General features: G+C 41.1%; 1 pseudogene; it reads right to left on the bottom strand.

The window, feature by feature from the left end:
• Positions 1-743: 743 nt before the first annotated feature.
• LOC113075905 (protein transport protein Sec31A-like) lies at positions 744-20,294 on the bottom strand (annotated as a pseudogene).
• Between the last annotated feature and the right edge of the window lie 292 nt (positions 20,295-20,586).

Here is a 20,586-nt window from a genome sequence, read left to right as displayed (position 1 = left end):
AGAATCAGCATTAGTTATTGCAGAAACGATATTTTAACGAATAACTCTAATTATAATAATGCCAGTTAAATCATTTCAGATTTCACAGGTATTTCAAATACGAAAGTGTGGACAATAAACGTTATGATGGTGTTAAAAGCTCCAGCAATAAACACAACACTAAATATGTTGCGTTTCAGTGTCATTTCTACCTCGTGTTTAGCGTGACTCACATTGTGGTGTGACGTCGTAATGGAAAACGGTTACATGAGTTCACAACATCAACAGGTCAGCGTGAGCCAATCAGCAGCGCCGTATGATCCCTCTGTACCAATCAGCGAACGCCTCTCAAAAGCAGCGATGACAAAAACTGTCTGTGGTTCTAAACCGAGCAGGGAAATCCGCAAAATAAGACTTTTATTTTACTAGTTAACCATGGATGAATGAAAGCACATTTTATCCCTGTTTTTTAAATCAAAGCGCCACATGCTAACGCAAAAACTAGCTACTACTGAATTTGATGGCGTGCATTAATATTTACGTTAATAAATAACACATTAGCTAAATTTTAGATTTGTAAAATATATAAATATTAATAATAATGGTACACAAAATAACTAAGCATTATTCTTAAGAATTTAGGCTACATTCATACATATACAATATGTACACACACACACATATATATATAGATCAGTAACAATGTACTTGAATACTGAAAGTCAAAAAGTTGCATGTTGAAATAAATCGCTTTGACACACTGAGCATTTATGAAAGTTGTATATTTTACTTCAAGTGTTTTCAAGCATGTAAGAGTTTCACTCACAACCTTCAGAATGAACTGGTTTCGATGCACACAGACACAAAACAGCACGACTGCGATGAGGACATGTTTATTACCAGAACATAAACATGTTAAAAGATGAAACTATTTTATCATGTTAACTGTTACGTTGTATTCAGTTTCTTTGCTCTGTTAAAGTACTGAAGAATTCGGTCAAGACATGTCCAGGTCATATTCCACTTTAAAAATCAATCAAAATTACATTTGAAATAAATAAGATTTTTTTAGGACCATTAATGTTAATGTAATTTTATTTTATAGTTGATTTTATTCATTGACTTTGGAATGAAATAACACCTGGACACTTTCTTGACTTCTCCACACACACACACCGTGCCATTCATCTTTGTTGCAATGGTTTGAAGAACATCTAATGAAGCTCTGGTTTTTCTACAGCAGTGTTTGGAGGAGAAACAGCAGTGCCTCTCTATGAAAACAAGCCTTCACACAAACCAAACCCAACCAACCAATCATCACGATCAATAAACTACAGACAGTGTCAAAACTCTCTGCTCTTGTAATATAACAAAAAAAAAAAAAACTGGACCAAATTGATGAAATGCACTCAGAACTAATCTGTGGGGAAATAATTCACGACTAAATCACATTCTTACATTGATCTGAATGCAACAATTTACACAAATTGTTTCTGCTTGTTTTCAGGTAAACTGATGCATTCATTTCAAAGCAATTAACCCAACGAGCAACTATGCACAGAAAACCGTTCTGCTTGTGTAGAACGAACCAATTGCGATCAATCAGCTGCTAATTTACATGAATTGGTTCTGCTCATTTTAATGGCCATTTTAGGCAAAATATGGCATTCAGTTCAATGCAATCATTTTTTTTTTAAATAAATTATGCAAAGAAAGTCGTTCTGCTCATGTAGATTCTCACATTGAGTTGAAGTCAACAATTTACATAAGAATTATATTATAAACGATTTGCTCATTGGTGTTTCTTGTTTTAATGCCTTTTGGTTCAATCCGTTGCATTCAACTAATTATGCATTGCATTCTTACATTGAACTGAATGCAGAAATTGTGCTTAGACTGTTGCATTCAATGCAACAATTTATGCATTATTCCTTTATGAACAATTACGCACAAAGTTATTTTGCTTGTGTAGATTCTCACACTTAATTAAAGGCAGCAATTTATGAAAAAATTGTTTAACAAATAATTTACATAAATTTGTCACGCTCATATTCTTGGACGAACAGTTGCATTCATTGATCTTACTTTGAACTGAATGCAATCATTTATAAAATTGGTTCTGCTTGTTTCAAAGCGTATTATTACGTAAACCACTGCATTCAATTCAACGCAATTTATGCAACAATGGTTACGAAAAATTATGCAAAGTTGTTCTGCTAGCATTTCATGATAAAGTTCCCGCATTAGCACACTGAATTAAAGTTCTGCTTGTCTTAAGGCCTGTTTTAGACAATCCACTGAATTTAATTCTTAGCAATGTATACAATAATGGTTTTATGAGCAATTCTGCACAGAAAGTCGTTCTGCTTGTTGTGGGATGAATAAGGCCGGCTGCAATGGAAAGAGAATCCCAAACACGTGAAGAAGAAAGCAGTGGGATATTAACGGTACATTCATTCTTAAAGCACAGTTCAGCGACAGATCGAAACACAAGAGGAACCCGGATCTGCTGTGGAGCGCTGGAGTCACACGGCCAGCTTGTTGGCGATGGTCATGAGCATCTTGAGGACAGGCATGAAGGCAGAGATCTCGCTGAAGTTGCTGCTGCTCACCACCTGCGTGTGAACCTCCAGACCCTGATGATAGTTACGGACGCTGACGCAGCGGCTGATCTCGTGCAGGCCGCCGAGGATGCTGGGAGACAGCTGAGGACACATGAGAGGTTTATTAGGACATCTTAGAGACTGAAGAGAAGGGAATAAAAGTCTTTAACTCACCGCTTGGTCTCGCAGCTTGTCGTACAGACTCTCCAGACGCTTGGAAGCATCGTCCAGTTTGCGCTTTGTTTGCTGCAAGGGAAATCATATATGAAATTGATAAGTCCAGTTCACTTCGCAGCTTATGCTGGTCAGAAATCTCCCTACTTACATAAGAAGAGACTGTTTGCGGCTTTATTTACATTGGCATCAGATTTTTCCGATGCAGATTGCTCGCACATGTGTAAAAACAAAGTCCTGATTTTTTGCAACCATTATGAAACTTTTCCAAATGTGGTTTTAAATCAGATACATGTTCTGGACATCACCTATGATGATTTGATTTAAAAAAAAAAGTTTTTTATTTATTGTTATCAAAAGAATAAAACAAATATATAAAACAACAACATTATGTGAAGATAACTTTTCTTTCTTTTATTGAGGCAGAAACTTTAAGTTTAGAATTTTTCCCCTCTAAAATTTTTCTCTTTTAGAAAACTATAGACTGGTTTTCCCTTATTCCTTTCAGTGAAAACAAACACTTGAACGAGCTGTGATCAACCAAGTCTCTGCCTTTCTCACAAAGAACAACCTCCTGGACAGTTTCAGAAGTGGATGTTCGAGCGAGACTGACTTGCTCTCAGTTGTTGAAGCTCTAAGACTGAAAAGAGCATCTTCCAAATCTTCTATACTGATCCTACTGGATCTGTCTGATGCTTCTGACACGGTTAACCTCCACATCCTCCGGTCAATTCTACTGGAAAAGAGCGTCTCAGGAACCACACTCCAGTGGTTTGAGTCTTATCTATCAGATAGGTCCTCCATAGTATCTTGGAGAGGTGAGGTGTCCAAGTCACAACATCTAACTACTGGGGTGCCTCAGGGCTCAGTTCTTGGACCGCTTCTCTTCTCTGTCTACATGGCATCATTAGGTTCTGTCATTCAGATACATGGCTTTTCATATCGCTCTCATTCCATCCTGATGATCCAATGGTAGCTACTCACATCTCAGCTTGTCTAACACACATTTCTTCCTGGATGATGGACCATCACTTTCAACTCAACCTTGCCAAGACAGAACTGCTTGTGGTTCCAGCAAACCCATCGTCTCATCACAATTTCACCATCAATTTAGGCACATCAACCATAACTCCTTCAAAAACAGCTAGAGATCTTGGAGTTATGATTGATGATCAGCTGACTTTCTCAGACCACACTGCTAAAACGGTCCGATCCTGCAGATTTGCTTTATTCAACATCAAGAAGACGCTCTAACTCTAGCACTATTCTAATTCTATTCTTAAAAAAAAAAAAAAAAAATAGAAATTTGCTTTTAGACTCTTTTAGACTCACACTCTTATTTACTTACCAACTGTTTATTTTTATTTTTCTTAACTGCTTATTCTTTTAATAGTGTATTCTATTTGTTTTCTTTTTATTAATTATATAATTAACAAAAAGCAAATAAAGGCCTCTAACACTAGCTTGCTCTATTCTTTTTCTAGTAAATCCTAATTTCTTTTTATTATATAATAAAAATTTTAAACATAAACCTTGCTATGTGTCGTTGGTTAGGGTAACTGAGGCTTGTTATAGCACTTGCAGATCATTGCTCTTTTGAAATGTTACTGTGACCTGGCAACACTGACACCGGCAAAAGGGTGATGCTGCCTACTTGGCAATATGTACTCTACATGATGCAACTAACTTGGTAAACTTTGGCAAATTTTAGAGCATTAGACTGTACTTTGTAAACATGACCCTGTCTCTGTGGAAAGATTTGAAGCTGTGCAACAATTCCAGATGGTTACATAAAGAAAGGCAATCAGATTACAGCTTGCCAGATTGAGAAAGATCTTGGCAGCCGTGTATGCAATGTGTTTTGCCTGTGTGTGTGTGTGTTACCGGGTCAGCGGCGGCCAGCTGACAGCGCTGCACAAGGCTGCTGAAGGTGGTCTTGAGGATCATATGTTCGGCGGGGATTTCCTTCTGCCCCACACGCTCGGCAGGAAGCTGCTGTAAGGACTACAACACACACACACACACACAGTTAATATGATAAAACACACTAGCTCATCTGATGGGCTTTAGCATGATGACCTCTGACCTGCTTGCTGGGCTCCTGAGGGGCTCCGGGCGGCACCTGGATCCGATCCTGAGGAACAGGAGCCTCCACCGGGAAACCCATCACCGGTGCTGTGATCGGAGCAGGGGGAGTGTAGTTCTCTGGCAGCTGAACCACACACACACACACACACACACACACACACACACACACACGCAAATGCATTAAAAAAAGTAATGAAATCCAATTAATAATGAATGAAAACCCTTAATTAAATAAAAAAACACCAGTTATTTTAACACATAAACAATAAAAAAATGCAAGTGCATGCAATATTTATAAAAAAGATTACTGGAATCATTTATTATTTTATATCTTTGAGAACATTTTAATTTAAGGTTTATATCCAATCACTGAATTTGATATAACGAACCGCAGTCAATGAAAATTAATATTTCATGTAAATGCATGCAACATTTGTAAATCACTTATTTATTGTTTTATACTTAAAAAAAAACGTATTTCAACCTTTAAAGAACTTTTTTTTATACAATCATTGGATTTGATATGACATTCAACATGATGCATGCAACTGCATAAAATTATTTTTATTGCAGAAATCAAGTAGCATCATGTTTCTTATTGAAGCTTAGACAGTAGATCATGGTGCTTGCAAAACTGAAGTCATGGGTTCAATTCCCAGGGAATGCATGAACTCATGAGTAAATCTTAAATGGAGAGCGTGTTGCTTTAGATTAAAAGCATCTACCAAATGCACAAATGTGAATGTTTATTTGGTAGAAACATGCAGAACGAAGCCAGATTGAGAAGCAGCTCCAGCATCATGTCAGTGGAAAGCAGGTCATATTGTTTCCCGGTGAATGCATTATTATAAGTAACATCGTTAAGCAAGTTCTAATTACCTTTTTCTTGCGGTGTGCTGAGCGTACAGCTGGAGGGTCATTCCACCCGTCCTGAACTGAAGAGACAATATTCACACAATCACAGCAGATTAATCACCAAAACATATATCTACATTTAAATATAAATGCATGCATCAATACAGCAGCAGATAAACATATCTGGGTCAGAGATGTCTGAATGTCACTGCATTTTTACAGATGTGTGTGAAGGTGATTTAAGTGTCTCTGTAGCGTTTCTTTCTGTCTGACTTACACTAGCATTCAAAAGTTTAGGTCAGTTAGATTCAGCAAGATTTGTAATACAAAAGACATATCAGAATGATTTCTGAAGATCATGTCACACTGAAGACTGGAGGAATGATGCTGAAAATACAGCGGTGCATCACAGAAATAAATTACATCTTACAATATATTCACAAACCAAAAGCTATTTGAAAATGTAAGAATTTCCATATTTTTAAATAAAATATTTATATATTTTTTTATATTTATTATTTATGATTTTAAATACTTATTTTTCTAAATATAAATAAATATATAAAAAATACATTTAAAAATCTTCAAGAATTTTTATTTTGCTGTATTTTTGAGCAAATAAATGCAGCCTTGATTAAAAAAAAAAAAGACGATTTTTTTTTTTTATCTTACCGACCCCAAACTTTTGAACATTAGTGTAGACATTTCTTAGTCGGTTATATATATGCTATAATGCAAAACTTACACAGCATAGTTCTAATCAGCACTGAGCAATCACACAAACAATAAAGATGAAGCTCAGAGAAACACACAGGAAGCACGACATGACGAGTGTGCGAATATGCAAATGACTTGTAATCAGTCAGCATTAAATATTAGAAGAGCTGAATTTGGGCTGTTGCTGTCCCTCTTACACACACACACACACACACACACAATATCACTGCATTGAAAAGTATAAACGCTATAGCAGAAATGCTCTTAAAATACTGCATCATTCAAAATCTTTAATAAATCTGAAACTAAACGTTGTGCTTTTGTAAAATATTGAAAGCAAACAGGATGCGCTTTCTGCCGTCTCGGTCTCGATGAACTCAAGCGCTGAACCCTGTGTTTGCTTGCCTTACAGACGTGAAAACGTATCTATAGAGAGTGAAATGTCTACTTTCAGACGAAACCAAACCAAACATTCTCTGATTATGTAATCCGTATGAAACCTGCATTCAGTCAGTGTCGTTGAGTCAGTGTCATCTCTAAAGCTGAAAACAAAGAATGCACTTGTTTATCAATAAATTATTAATATGTTAATGCAGCCTCCTCCCTGTTTTACCCTGACACATTCATAATCATTCGCTGTGGCAAGCTTTATACATGCGCTTGAGCGCTTATTAGGCTATATGCTATGATTTATATGGTTTATTAATGAACATGCGATTAGTTGACTAATGCTTAAAATGAACGACTACTAGTTGATCAGAAAAATCTTAAGTCGAGGGCAGCCCTAATAAACACACACACACACACACACACACACACACACACACACACACACACACACACATCTCTCTCCCTGTCACCTTCCTCTTCTGTGTGGCACATCAGCCATGGGAAATATCCTGAAATCAAACAGCAGGATGAATATAAATACACAGATGAGACATGGCTGTGTTCAGCGGTTCCTCCAGACGTCTGCAGGTACCTGTCGGTGGAGGCGGGACACCGGCGCTGCTGAAGCTCTTGGCCCCTGGGGCTCCGGGGCCACCCGGAGGATACCCGGCTCCGAGAGGAAGATAGGCCCCGCTGGGAGGAGCCGCTGGAAAGGGCACCGGGCCACCTGGCAGAGACGTGGGCGAGATGAACCCTGGGCCGGGCGGAGCGGGCATCATGGGGCCCGGGGGAGAGGAGGGCGGCCCTGAGGGCCCAGACATCGAGGGGCCTGACATCGAGGGGCCTGACATCGAGGGGCCTGACATCGAGGGGCCAGACATCGAGGGGCCAGACATGAAACCCCCCGGAGCTCCGAGGGAACCAGACTGAGCAAACGGCTGAGACGGAGCAAAACCTGCAGGATCCAAGCATCACAGACAGACAGTTTTGATCAAATACATGTGTTTGCAAATAATACACTTGTGTTCAAAAGACGAAGTAGAGCTGGGTGATATGATGTGTTAAAAATATTACAAGCACAATCATTTTTGTTACATACTTTTAAACCAACATTAATCAGACACCAGATATATTTTTTACACATTTTGCAGGACACTATAGTTCACTTATGTAAGAGAGGATAGGAAAATAAATTGATCTGTGACATATTATACCCAATAATTCTTCAAACAGTGAACTACCAGGAAATTTTGGGATCAAAAATTGTTATATTTAATAATAAAAAAATTAAATATAAAATTATTACTTTGACCTGAACATGTGTTTGATTAAGTGTTTATTTCTTCAAGTCATTTGACATTATGCTCAACAAGATGAATTTGGCATTAAAACATTGATTTTTAGAATAATTTTCCAGGTTACAGTTACACTTTTTAAATATTTAGATTACATTTTGTAGTTGCATCTGTGTTAATATTATTTCAAGGCTTCTCTCTGTCCTTTTCTCTCTCAAACAGATGCACTTCATGTACTTTCCCTTTTGCACACAGGGCTGATGCTATTTCTGCTGAGGAACTGAAACCAATGTGTCTAGACAGTTCTTACACATTATAGTCTTATAGTCAACACCTTATACACCTTATATTCATCAATTATATTTCTTTTCTATCCATATAAGGTGACATATAACTCTTGAATATTTTGATTGGATGTGCGACTCCAAAAAAAAAAATCAGCTTTGATCACAGCAATAAATAAAATTTAAACAGACAATCACACACACACACGCACACAAAACAGCGGTTTTAAATTGTAAAGATATAATCACAATTTTGTACTGTATTTCAGATCAAATAAACGCAGCTTTGGTGAGCCGAGGAGCCTCACTGCTGGCATAAGTTTGAACAGTAGTGTGCACATCAGTGTTTGAATGATTGGTGTATTTCATGAATGATATTTGATTGACAGGTACCCGGAGCTGTGGCAGGGTGTTGTGGGTAGACAGAGGGTCTCAGGCTCGGATGTGGAGCTCTAGCAGGAGAAGGATCGGGTCGCGGCTGAGGAGTGAAGAGACGGGGCATCATCTGCTGCATTTGAGGAGGCCCCTGAACACACAACACACACAGCACCTAAAGATCTGCTGGATTAGTGGTTAAACTCCCTCACACACACACTATCACACTCCCTCACTCACTCACTCACACTATTACACTCACACTCCCTCACTCACACTATTACACTCACACTCCCTCACACACACACTATCACACTCCCTCACTCACTCACTCACACTATTACACTCACATTCCCTCACTCACACACACTATTACACTCACACTATTACACCCACACTCCCTCACTCACACTATTACACTCACACTATTACACTCACATTCCCTTACTCACACACACTATTACACTCACACTCCCTCACTCACACTCACTTTTACACTCACATTCCCTCACTCACACACACTATTACACTCACACTCCCTCACTCACACTCACTTTTACACTCACACTCCCTCACTCACACTATTACACTCACACTATTACACTCGGACTCCCTCACTCACACTCACTTTTACACTCACACTATTACACTCACACTCCCTCACTCACACTATTATACTCACACTATTACACGCGGACTCCCTCCCTCACACTATTACACTCACACTCCCTCACTCACACTATTACACTCACACTCCCTCACTCACACTATTACACTCACACTCCCTCACTCACTCTATTACACTCGGACTCCCTCACTCACACTCACTTTTACACTCACACTCCCTCACTCACACTATTATACTCACACTATTACACGCGGACTCCCTCCCTCACACTATTACACTCACACTCCCTCACTCACACTTTTACACTCACACTCCCTCACTCACACTATTACACTCACACTCCCTCACTCACTCTATTACACTCGGACTCCCTCACTCACACTCACTTTTACACTCACACTCCCTCACTCACACTATTACACTCGGACTCCCTCACTCACACTCACTTTTACACTCACACTCCCTCACTCACACTATTACACTCACACTCCCTCACTCACACTATTACACTCACACTCCCTTACTCACACTATTACACTCCCACTATTACACTCACACTCCCTCACTCACACTATTACACTCGGACTCCCTCACTCACACTCACTTTTACACTCACACTCCCTCACTCCCACTATTACACTCACACTCCTTCACTCACACTATTACACTCCCACTATTACACTCACACTCCCTCACTCACACTATTATACTCACACTATTACACGCGGACTCCCTCCCTCACACTATTACACTCACACTCCCTCACTCACACTTTTACACTCACACTCCCTCACTCACACTATTACACTCACACTCCCTCACTCACTCTATTACACTCGGACTCCCTCACTCACACTCACTTTTACACTCACACTCCCTCACTCACACTATTACACTCGGACTCCCTCACTCACACTCACTTTTACACTCACACTCCCTCACTCCCACTATTACACTCACACTCCTTCACTCACACTATTACACTCCCACTATTACACTCACACTCCCTCACTCACACTATTACACTCCCACTATTACACTCACACTCCCTCACTCACACTATTACACTCGGACTCCCTCACTCACACTCACTTTTACACTCACACTCCCTCACTCCCACTATTACACTCACACTCCTTCACTCACACTATTACACTCGGACTCCCTCACTCACACTCACTTTTACACTCACACTATTACACTCACATTCCCTCACTCACACACACTATTACACTCCCTCACTCACACTATTACACTCACACTCCCTCACTCACACACACTATTATACTCACACTCCCTCACTCACACTCACTATTACACTCACACTCCCTCACTCACACTCACTATTACACTCACACCCCCTCACTCACACACACACTATTACACTCACTCTATTACACTCACACTCACTATTACACTCACACTATTACACTCACATTCCCTCACTCACTCACACCATTACACTCACACCATTACACTCACACCATTACACTCAGACACCCTCACTCACTCTATTACACTCACACTCACTATTACACTCCCTCACTCACACTATTACACTCACATTCCCTCACTCACTCACACCATTACACTCACACCATTACACTCAGACACCCTCACTCACTCTATTACACTCACACTCACTATTACACTCCCTCACTCACACTATTACACTCACACTCCCTCACTCACACTATTACACTCACACTCCCTCACTCACACACACTATTACACTCACTCTATTAAACTCACACTCACTATTACACTCACACTCCCTCACTCACACTATTACACTCACACACACTAATACACTCACTGTATTACACTCACACTCCCTCACTCACACACACTATTACACTTGGACTCCCTCACTCACACACACTATTACACTCCCTTACACACACTATTACACTCACACTCCCTCACTCACACACTATTACACTCGGACTCCCTCACACTATTACACTCACTCCCTCACACACACTATTACACTCACTCACACACACACACGGCCCTACACCAACCCTACACCTAACCCTAACCCTCACAGGAAACTTTGTGCATTTTTACTTTCTCAAAAAAACTCATTCTGAATGATTTATAAGTGTTTTGAAAAACTGGGACATGGGTTATGTCCTCATAAGTCACCCTCTCCTTGTAATACATGTGTCATACCCATGTCATTATACAAAGTTCTGTCCTGATATGATACACACACACACACACACACACACAAACTAAAAATAAATGTTTAATTAAGTTCAAATGAAAACTGAAAATATCCTATAATAATATATAAACCAAAATAACACTGGTTAAGACATTATTCTAAAAAGAGATGCTTGTTTTTGTAATGTCACTGGTTAATCATTCGCAATCAAATCATAACCTTATTCTGTTTCAACACAAACTCCCTAGACAACACACACTTTTGGAAACATGCAGATGTGGCATGAGAACGCACTGTACATCAGACGAGACGCCCTGTGCAAACACACTGTAAGCCAGCCTCCACTTACACAACATCCAACAGCAGACGCGCAATTTCATCAAGGACATCAGAAAGCAAATAATATCTGCTGATCATCAGCGGACAGCGTGCACATCTTCATCACAGACACACAGGGATGATGACAGAGGGCACTGGAGTTCAAGCATCATTAAACATATACGCAGGAGTGTGTGTGAGCTGCGTCTCACCTGTGTGTGTGAGGAGCTGCGTCTCACCTGTGTGTGTGCTGCAGGAGTGTGTGTGTGTGTGAGCTGCGTCTCACCTGTGTGTGTGCTGCAGGAGTGTGTGTGTGTGAGGAGCTGCGTCTCACCTGTGTGTGCGCTGCAGGAGCGTGTGTGTGTGAGGAGCTGCGTCTCACCTGTGTGTGTACTGCAGGAGTGTGTGTGTGTGAGGAGCTGCGTCTCACCTGTGTGTGTACTGCAGGAGTGTGTGTGCGCTGCGTCTCACCTGTGTGTGTGAGGAGCTGCGTCTCACCGGTGTGTGTACTGCAGGAGTGTGTGTGCGCTGCGTCTCACCTGTGTGTGTGCTGCAGGAGGGTGTGTGTGTGCGCTGCGTCTCACCTGTGTGTGTGCTGCAGGAGCGTGTGTGTGTGTGCGCTGCGTCTCACCTGTGTGTGTGCTGCAGGAGCGTGTGTGCGCTGCATCTCACCTGTGTGTGTGAGGAGCTGCATCTCACCTGTGTGTGTACTGCAGGAGTGTGTGTGTGTGTGAGCTGTGTCTCACCTGTGTGTGTGCTGCAGCAGTGTGTGTGTGTATCATTGAGGAGCTGCGTCTCACCTGTGTGTGTGCTGCAGGAGTGTGTGTGTGTGTGTGTGTGTGAGGAGCTGCGTCTCACCTGTGTGTGTGCTGCAGGAGTGTGTGTGTGTGTGTGTGTGTGTGAGGAGCTGCGTCTCACCTGTGTGTGTGCTGCAGGAGTGTGTGTGTGTGAGCTGTGTCTCACCTGTGTGTGTGCTGCAGGAGTGTGTGTGAGCTGCGTCTCACCTGTGTGTGTGCTGCAGGAGTGTGTGTGTGTGAGCTGTGTCTCACCGGTGTGTGTACTGCAGGAGTGTGTGTGAGCTGTGTCTCACCTGTGTGTGTGCTGCAGGAGTGTGTGTGTGTGTGAGCTGTGTCTCACCTGTGTGTGTGCTGCAGGAGTGTGTGTGTGTGTGAGCTGTGTCTCACCTGTGTGTGCGCTGCAGGAGTGTGTGTGTGTGTGTGAGCTGTGTCTCACCTGTGTGTGTGCTGCAGGAGCGTGTGTGTGTGCGCTGCGTCTCACCTGTGTGTGTGCTGCAGGAGCGTGTGTGCGCTGCATCTCACCTGTGTGTGTGAGGAGCTGCATCTCACCTGTGTGTGTGCTGCAGGAGTGTGTGTGTGTGTGAGCTGTGTCTCACCTGTGTGTGTGCTGCAGCAGTGTGTGTGTATCTGTGAGGAGCTGCGTCTCACCTGTGTGTGTGCTGCAGGAGTGTGTGTGTGTGTGTGTGTGTGAGGAGCTGCGTCTCACCTGTGTGTGTGCTGCAGGAGTGTGTGTGTGTGTGTGTGTGTGTGTGAGGAGCTGCGTCTCACCTGTGTGTGTGCTGCAGGAGTGTGTGTGTGTATCATTGAGGAGCTGCGTCTCACCTGTGTGTGTGCTGCAGGAGTGTGTGTGTGTGAGCTGTGTCTCACCGGTGTGTGTGCTGCAGGAGTGTGTGTGTGTGTGTGGGAGGAGCTGCGTCTCACCTGTGTGTGTGCTGCAGGAGTGTGTGTGTGTGAGCTGTGTCTCACCTGTGTGTGTGCTGCAGGAGTGTGTGAGGAGCTGCATCTCACCTGTGTGTGTGCTGCAGGAGTGTGTGTGTGTGAGCTGTGTCTCACCGGTGTGTGTACTGCAGCAGTGTGTTTCACCTGTGTGTGTGTGTGTGCGCTGCAGCAGTGTGTGTGTATCTGTGAGGAAGCTGCGTCTCACCTGTGTGTGTGCTGCAGGAGTGTGTGTGTGTGTGTGTGGGAGGAGCTGCGTCTCACCTGTGTGTGTGCTGCAGGAGTGTGTGTGTGTGAGCTGTGTCTCACCTGTGTGTGTGCTGCAGGAGTGTGTGTGAGCTGTGTCTCACCTGTGTGTGTGCTGCAGGAGTGTGTGTGTGTGAGGAGCTGCATCTCACCTGTGTGTGTGCTGCAGGAGCATGTGTGTGTGAGCAGTGTCTCACCTGTGTGTGTGCTGCAGGAGTGTGTGTGTGTGAGCTGCGTCTCACCTGTGTGTGTGCTGCAGGAGTGTGTGTGTGTGAGCTGTGTCTCACCGGTGTGTGTACTGCAGGAGTGTGTGTGAGCTGTGTCTCACCTGTGTGTGTGCTGCAGGAGTGTGTGTGTGTGTGAGCTGTGTCTCACCTGTGTGTGTGCTGCAGGAGTGTGTGTGTGTGAGAGCTGTGTCTCACCTGTGTGTGCGCTGCAGCAGTGTGTGTGTGTATCGAGGAGCTGCTTCTCACCTGTGTGTGTGCTGCAGGAGTGTGTGTGTGTGTGAGCTGTGTCTCACCTGTGTGTGCGCTGCAGCAGTGTGTGTGTGTATCGAGGAGCTGCTTCTCACCTGTGTGTGTGCTGCAGGAGTGTGTGTGTGTGAGAGCTGTGTCTCACCTGTGTGTGTGCTGCAGGAGTGTGTGTGTGTGTGTGTGTGAGGAGCTGCGTCTCACCTGTGTGTGTGCTGCAGGAGTGTGTGTGTGTGTGTGAGCTGTGTTTCACCTGTGTGTGTGTGTGCGCTGCAGCAGTGTGTGTGTATCTGTGAGGAGCTGCGTCTCACCTGTGTGTGTGCTGCAGGAGTGTGTGTGTTTGCCGGTGCTTTAGCGCCTCCTGCTGGTGCAGACGGCTGTGGTCTCTGAAGGACCTCACCCTTCGCATGGGACAGTCGCTCTCTTAACATCTGAACACCAGGCTACATCACACAAAAACACACAGAACACACTTAACACCCACAACACTCTCAATATTGCCATTTTATTAAATTATACATTTTAAAATATCAATAAATATTTATAATTATAATAAAATTATAGTTTAATTAAATTAAAACAATTTAATCAATAAAGAAATATTACTATTGCAATAATAGTACTGCACTGTAAAAAAAAATGTAAATATTTTTTATATTGAATTGCTTCTAATTACAATACAATTTTAATTTAAATGAATAATAATTTTATTGAACAATAAAAAAACAATAATAACAATTCTGGTGAAAAAAAACAACAACACTTGCTTTAAGTTGCTTCCTTCCATTACATGTTTCTAAAGATGGATGATGCATGTTGCTTTCCTAAATGCACGTTAAAGGGGGGGTGAAATGCTATTTCATGCATACTGAGTTTTTTACACTGTTAAAGAGTTGGATTCCCATGCTAAACATGGACAAAGTTTCAAAAATTAAGTTGTACGTTTGAAGGAGTATTTCTGTTCCAAAAATACTCCTTCCGGTTTGTCACAAGTTTGGGAAAGTTTTTTTCGAGTATGGCTCTGTGTGACGTTAGATGGAGCGGAATTTCCTTATATGTGTCCTGAGACACTTCTGCCGGAAGAGCGCGCTCCCGTATAGCAGAGCACTGAGAGCACAACAGACTTCACTGATCAGAGCGAGAGCGTCGCCAAATGTCACAAAAGGAGTGTGTTTTTGGTTGCCAGGGCAAGACAACCCTGCACAGATTACCAAAAGAGAAACAGCATTAAGGGACCAGTGGATGGAGTTTATTTTTACAGAGCATCAGCGGAGTTGTGCAAGTGTTTGTGTTTGTTCCCTGCATTTCGAAGATGCTTGTTTTACAAACAAGGCCCAGTTTGACAACGGATTTGCGTATCATTTATTTCTTAAGGATGATGCAATCCCAACGAAAAAGGGTCACGATCGTGTGTTGGAACCGCAGGCGGTGAGTAAAACTGCTTCAAATATCTCTGTGTTGTTAACTTAGCTATCGGCGCGTAAGCACATCAAGTAAACAACATGCGATGTTGTCATCAAACTGCACTTTCCACATGTACAGCTTAAAAAAAAAAAAAGACGACAAAGTGGAACTTAGTCCTTTTCCAAAAACGGTAAGCAAATATATACAGTTTCAGTACATACCACATAGAGACGTCGTTGCTGATGCTGCTCTTGTTAAATTTCAGCCTCTGGATCTGATTCTGGATCATAAATATACGCTGAATCTGACTGTTAGCCATGGTTTGTTTTGGATGATGTTTTTTCCTCACGGTAATGTCACAGCTTCCAAACGCTCTCAACGCTAAAGCCTACTCGCGCTCGTGATTCTTTAGCTCCGCCCACACGTCACGCCTCCAGCCGGTCGTGTTTTTCCGGGAAAAATCGGTACAGACTATCTTTCTCTTATGAATATAATAAAACTAAAGACTTTTTGGAGTTATGAAGGATGCAGTACTACTCTATAGGTACTCAAGATTAACAGGATATTGAGTGAAAACGAGCATTTCACCCCCCCTTTAAGATGAACTCCAACTTATGACAGGACGATATTTGACAGACAACTATTTGAAAATCTGGAATCAGAGGGAGCACAAAAATCTAAATATTGAGAAAATCATCTTTAAAGTTGTCCAAATGAAGTTCTTAGCAATGCATATTACGAATCAAAAAATGAAGTTTTTATATATTTACAGTAGGAAATGTACTAAATATCTTCATGGAACATGATCTTTACTTAATATCCTAATGATTTTTGGAATAAAAGAAAAATTGATATAATGTATTGTTGTCTATTGCTTCAAATATCTGTGTGCTGCTGATGACTGCTTCTGTGCTGCAGGGACACAGATATGACTGTGTATTCGTGTGTGCACCTGGTCTGGGCTGTCGGGCAGGTAGCGGAGTGCTGAGGTCAGGCTGCCCTGTGATGCCAGGATGCTGGAGTACTGGACGAGTCTCTCAGTCAGCGCTGAGCTCTGAACACAAACCTCACCGTTACGCAGACGCTCGATTGACTTGCGCAGGATCATCACCTTCTCCACCAGATCCTGCAGACGCACATGAACACAGACGTCAGCGCAGGACAGCTTTCACTCAATATAAGTGTGAATCAGTGTGTGTGTGTGTGTGTGTGACCTCCAGCGCCAGCGGAGAAGAACAGTCTCTCTGCGACGTCCAGCACTCCACCAGACGCTCGATGTTCCCCGAGCAGATGAAGCACAGACAGGCCTGCAGACAGCGCTTCTCTGTGCCTTCAGCCTGCAGACGAGAGCCCAGAGTATCTACACACAGAGAGAGAGAGAGCTGTCAATCACTCCAGACTCTGAGCTCTGATTGGACGAGCTGCATTCAGAGCTCATCAAGACTAATCAGACTAATTAAGAAACTGATGTTAGACTCCTGATGTTCTCACTGCAGAGAGAAGCGAACTCCTCGGGGTTAGCGTAGGTCAGCAGGGCCGCTAGCGCCTCCTTCCAGTTATCCAGCTCACAGCTCTGGACGATATCACGCCAGTTCTGAGTGACCACGGACGAGATCAGCTGACCGGGAAGAACAACTCATTAATACATCATAATTATAATACTGTGACTCATAATAATACTAATAATACTGTCACTTATAATAATAGTAATAATAATAATACTGTGACTAATAATACTACTAATACTGTTACTAATAATAATAGTAATAATAATACTGTGACTAATAATAATACTAATACTGTGACTAATAATATAGTAGCAATAATAATAATAGTAGCACTAATACTGTGACTAATAATAATAATAATACTGTTACTAATAATAATAGTAATAATAATAATACTGTGACTAATAATAATACTAATACGGTGACTAATAATAATAAGTAATAATAATACTGTGACTAATAATAATACTAATACTGTGGACCTATAATAATAGTAATAATAATAATAATAATAATAATAATAATAATACTGTTACTAATAATAATGCTAATTATAATACTATAAAATACAGTGACTAATAATAATACTAATAAAAAACATTGTGACTAATAATCAATACTAGTAATTTAAAGAATATTGTGACTAATAAAAACAACAATAATAATGACTAATAAGAAAATTGGCATAAATAATATCCAATACCATTAATAATAAGGAAGTAACCAAGACTAATAATAACAATAAGGTTGTTATTAGTCATTCTAATTTTAATTATTTGTGTTATCAGTCATCTTATTAATCAATAATAATCATATAGTAAGAATAACGACTAAATAACCACACTAACAACAACAGTAACTTTATAATATTTTATAACAAGTATTATAATATACAACAAAATAATTTTTGTTAGTATTAATATTTGTAGCAGTAGTGGTATTCTAATTGTTATTATTATTAGTCATTTTAATATATTCAATAAAACTAACAACAAAGACACTTTTATAATACTTATTATTATTGTTACAAAAAGTTATATTTTTTATATTATGATTAATAATATTGTAATAAGACAACAACTACAACTACAACCAATAATAATAATACAAATAAATCAATAGAAAACAATTCAATAACACTTAAAGTGGAGATTGAAAGTGAATACTGATGAATGAATTCGTAACGAAGGTGACACCATGTACAGATGCTAATGAGAGTAAGCGGTTACCATGGAGACGCTGTTGGTCTGTCGGTGGAGGTAGTGTTGCTGGGTCTTCTTCAGTAGCTCCTCCCCTCCGCTGATTGACAGGAGGATGGCCTCGGCGAAACGGCCGTCGTTCAAGCACAGATCCACGGGCGCCTCGAAGTTCCCCACCAGCAGAGCCTGGACTGATCAGACCGTCCGTATCTGCCTCCACACAGCAGCACATTCACACCCAAACATCAACATCAGAACGTTATTAACATGCGTGTCACTCAGAGACGCTCACCTGAGGACACCGGGATCTGGGAACGGAGCTCGGTCTTGTCTCTTTCTTTGGTAGCTGACTGAAGAAATCAGCCGGAGACTCACGCCCCGACGAACCGTCTGCAGCTCCGCCCCGACTCCTCTGCTCTCTGATTGGACGATTCAACATCAAGGTACAGTAAAACATGAGATCTCCAGCACGCATGCCATGATTTAAAGCACAGCTGATGCACACCTGGATCAGAGAGCGTCTGCATCTTCTCCGTCAGATCATTCACGTCTAAACCGTTCGGATGAAGCTTCCTCCCCAAAACACGCTGAGATCTGCAGAAACACAGGCGTAACAAATTAGAGATCCATTCACAAATGATGGGGCTGTTTCTCTCACAAAGCATCATCAGGAAATAAAAGAGACAAAGTCTAAATGTAATAATAATAATAATAACAACAATAATAATTTAAAGAACACTGCAACTAATAATAAATGATATTAATAATAATAATAATAATAATAATAATATTTGCTGATAATACAGACTCATATAAAAAAGAATTATTTTTTTAAATAAATTTTATATTTAATAATTATATTAAAATGATATTAAAAATAATAAACATTATTAACATTAAAAATAATAAACATAATAAAGAATAAACATTCAAATAATTAACACTAACCAAATATTCGAATTAGAATTATTACTAAAAAAATTATATTATTAGGTTATATATAAGCATTATTTGTATTATTCTTATTAGCATTATGTTATTTTCATTATTATTACCGTTGTCGTTTGTATCATTATTATTATTTACAAGTAGTAGTAGTAGTATCTTATCTCATTACCGTTATTATTAGTTGTCTAATTTGAATTATTTTTGTTATATTATTATTATTATTGTCTTTAGTAAAATGTGGATGTTGGTGGAATATAGTATGGATATTTTTAGAAATGCATTATTCCAATGATTTTCATGGCAAAACATCTGAAAATTAATAAAGTTTGGGATAAGATATTAATCTAGAAATGTCATTTTGTTTTGCATTTAAAACAAATGTCTCATTTTATAGGACAAACTTCAGTGCATGGGTGGCCCAGTTTACCCCGCTCCTCCTAATATAACGACTAGTGACTGCATCTGAATGTCGTCCGTGCTGTTGGTCTGATGTGATGATACCTTCCTCTGCAGCTCGTCTTTACTGAAGCCCAGCAGCCGCAGAAACTTCACACGCGCTTCCTCTTCAAAGTTCACCTGTTAAAACACCACAGAACAACCACTGAGATATTTACAACGGCTGAGAAGTCATGCATCCAGGACACATGTGGAGTTGTGTTGCGTGTGAATGTGGATGTCTGTACCATGAGGAACCTCCAGATGTCCTGCTCGGCGTCAGACGGGGCGCTCCTGATCTTGTCCTGGCAGTAGCTGGTGAAGGATCCAGACTGTAGAGCGGCCTGCAGCTCGGACGAACGATGGAGGAACTCCGTCTCTGTGGTCACCTGACTCACCTGCACCTGTCGCCTGATTGGCTGCTGCTGCTGCGGGCCACACTAGGGTTCTCGAACGTCACCAGCTTCCCTCCGAACTAGAGACAGAAGCGAGAGAAAAGAATCGCACTTTAAATACCCAGATGATGCACCTAAATAACTGGAAAAACTGGACACTTCATGCAGCTTTGACTACGTCACGAAGGGGAGGAGCTATCAGACTACACTTATGAGTGATGTAATTCATACTCTACACGCTTGAGCACAGTGTGTAGTGTGTCATCTGGGACGCAGCTTTAGTGTTAACCTGGAGTCAAATGTAACTTTTAGTTTTTATCATTTGTAACCTTACAGCACAGAAGCAGTCATCAGCGTCACAGAGATCTGTAG

The sequence above is a fragment of the Carassius auratus genome, unplaced genomic scaffold, assembly GCF_003368295.1.
Source record: "Carassius auratus strain Wakin unplaced genomic scaffold, ASM336829v1 scaf_tig00017980, whole genome shotgun sequence".
NCBI classification, from domain to species: Eukaryota; Metazoa; Chordata; class Actinopteri; order Cypriniformes; family Cyprinidae; genus Carassius; species Carassius auratus.
This window is presented reverse-complemented; position numbering and strand designations above follow the sequence as displayed.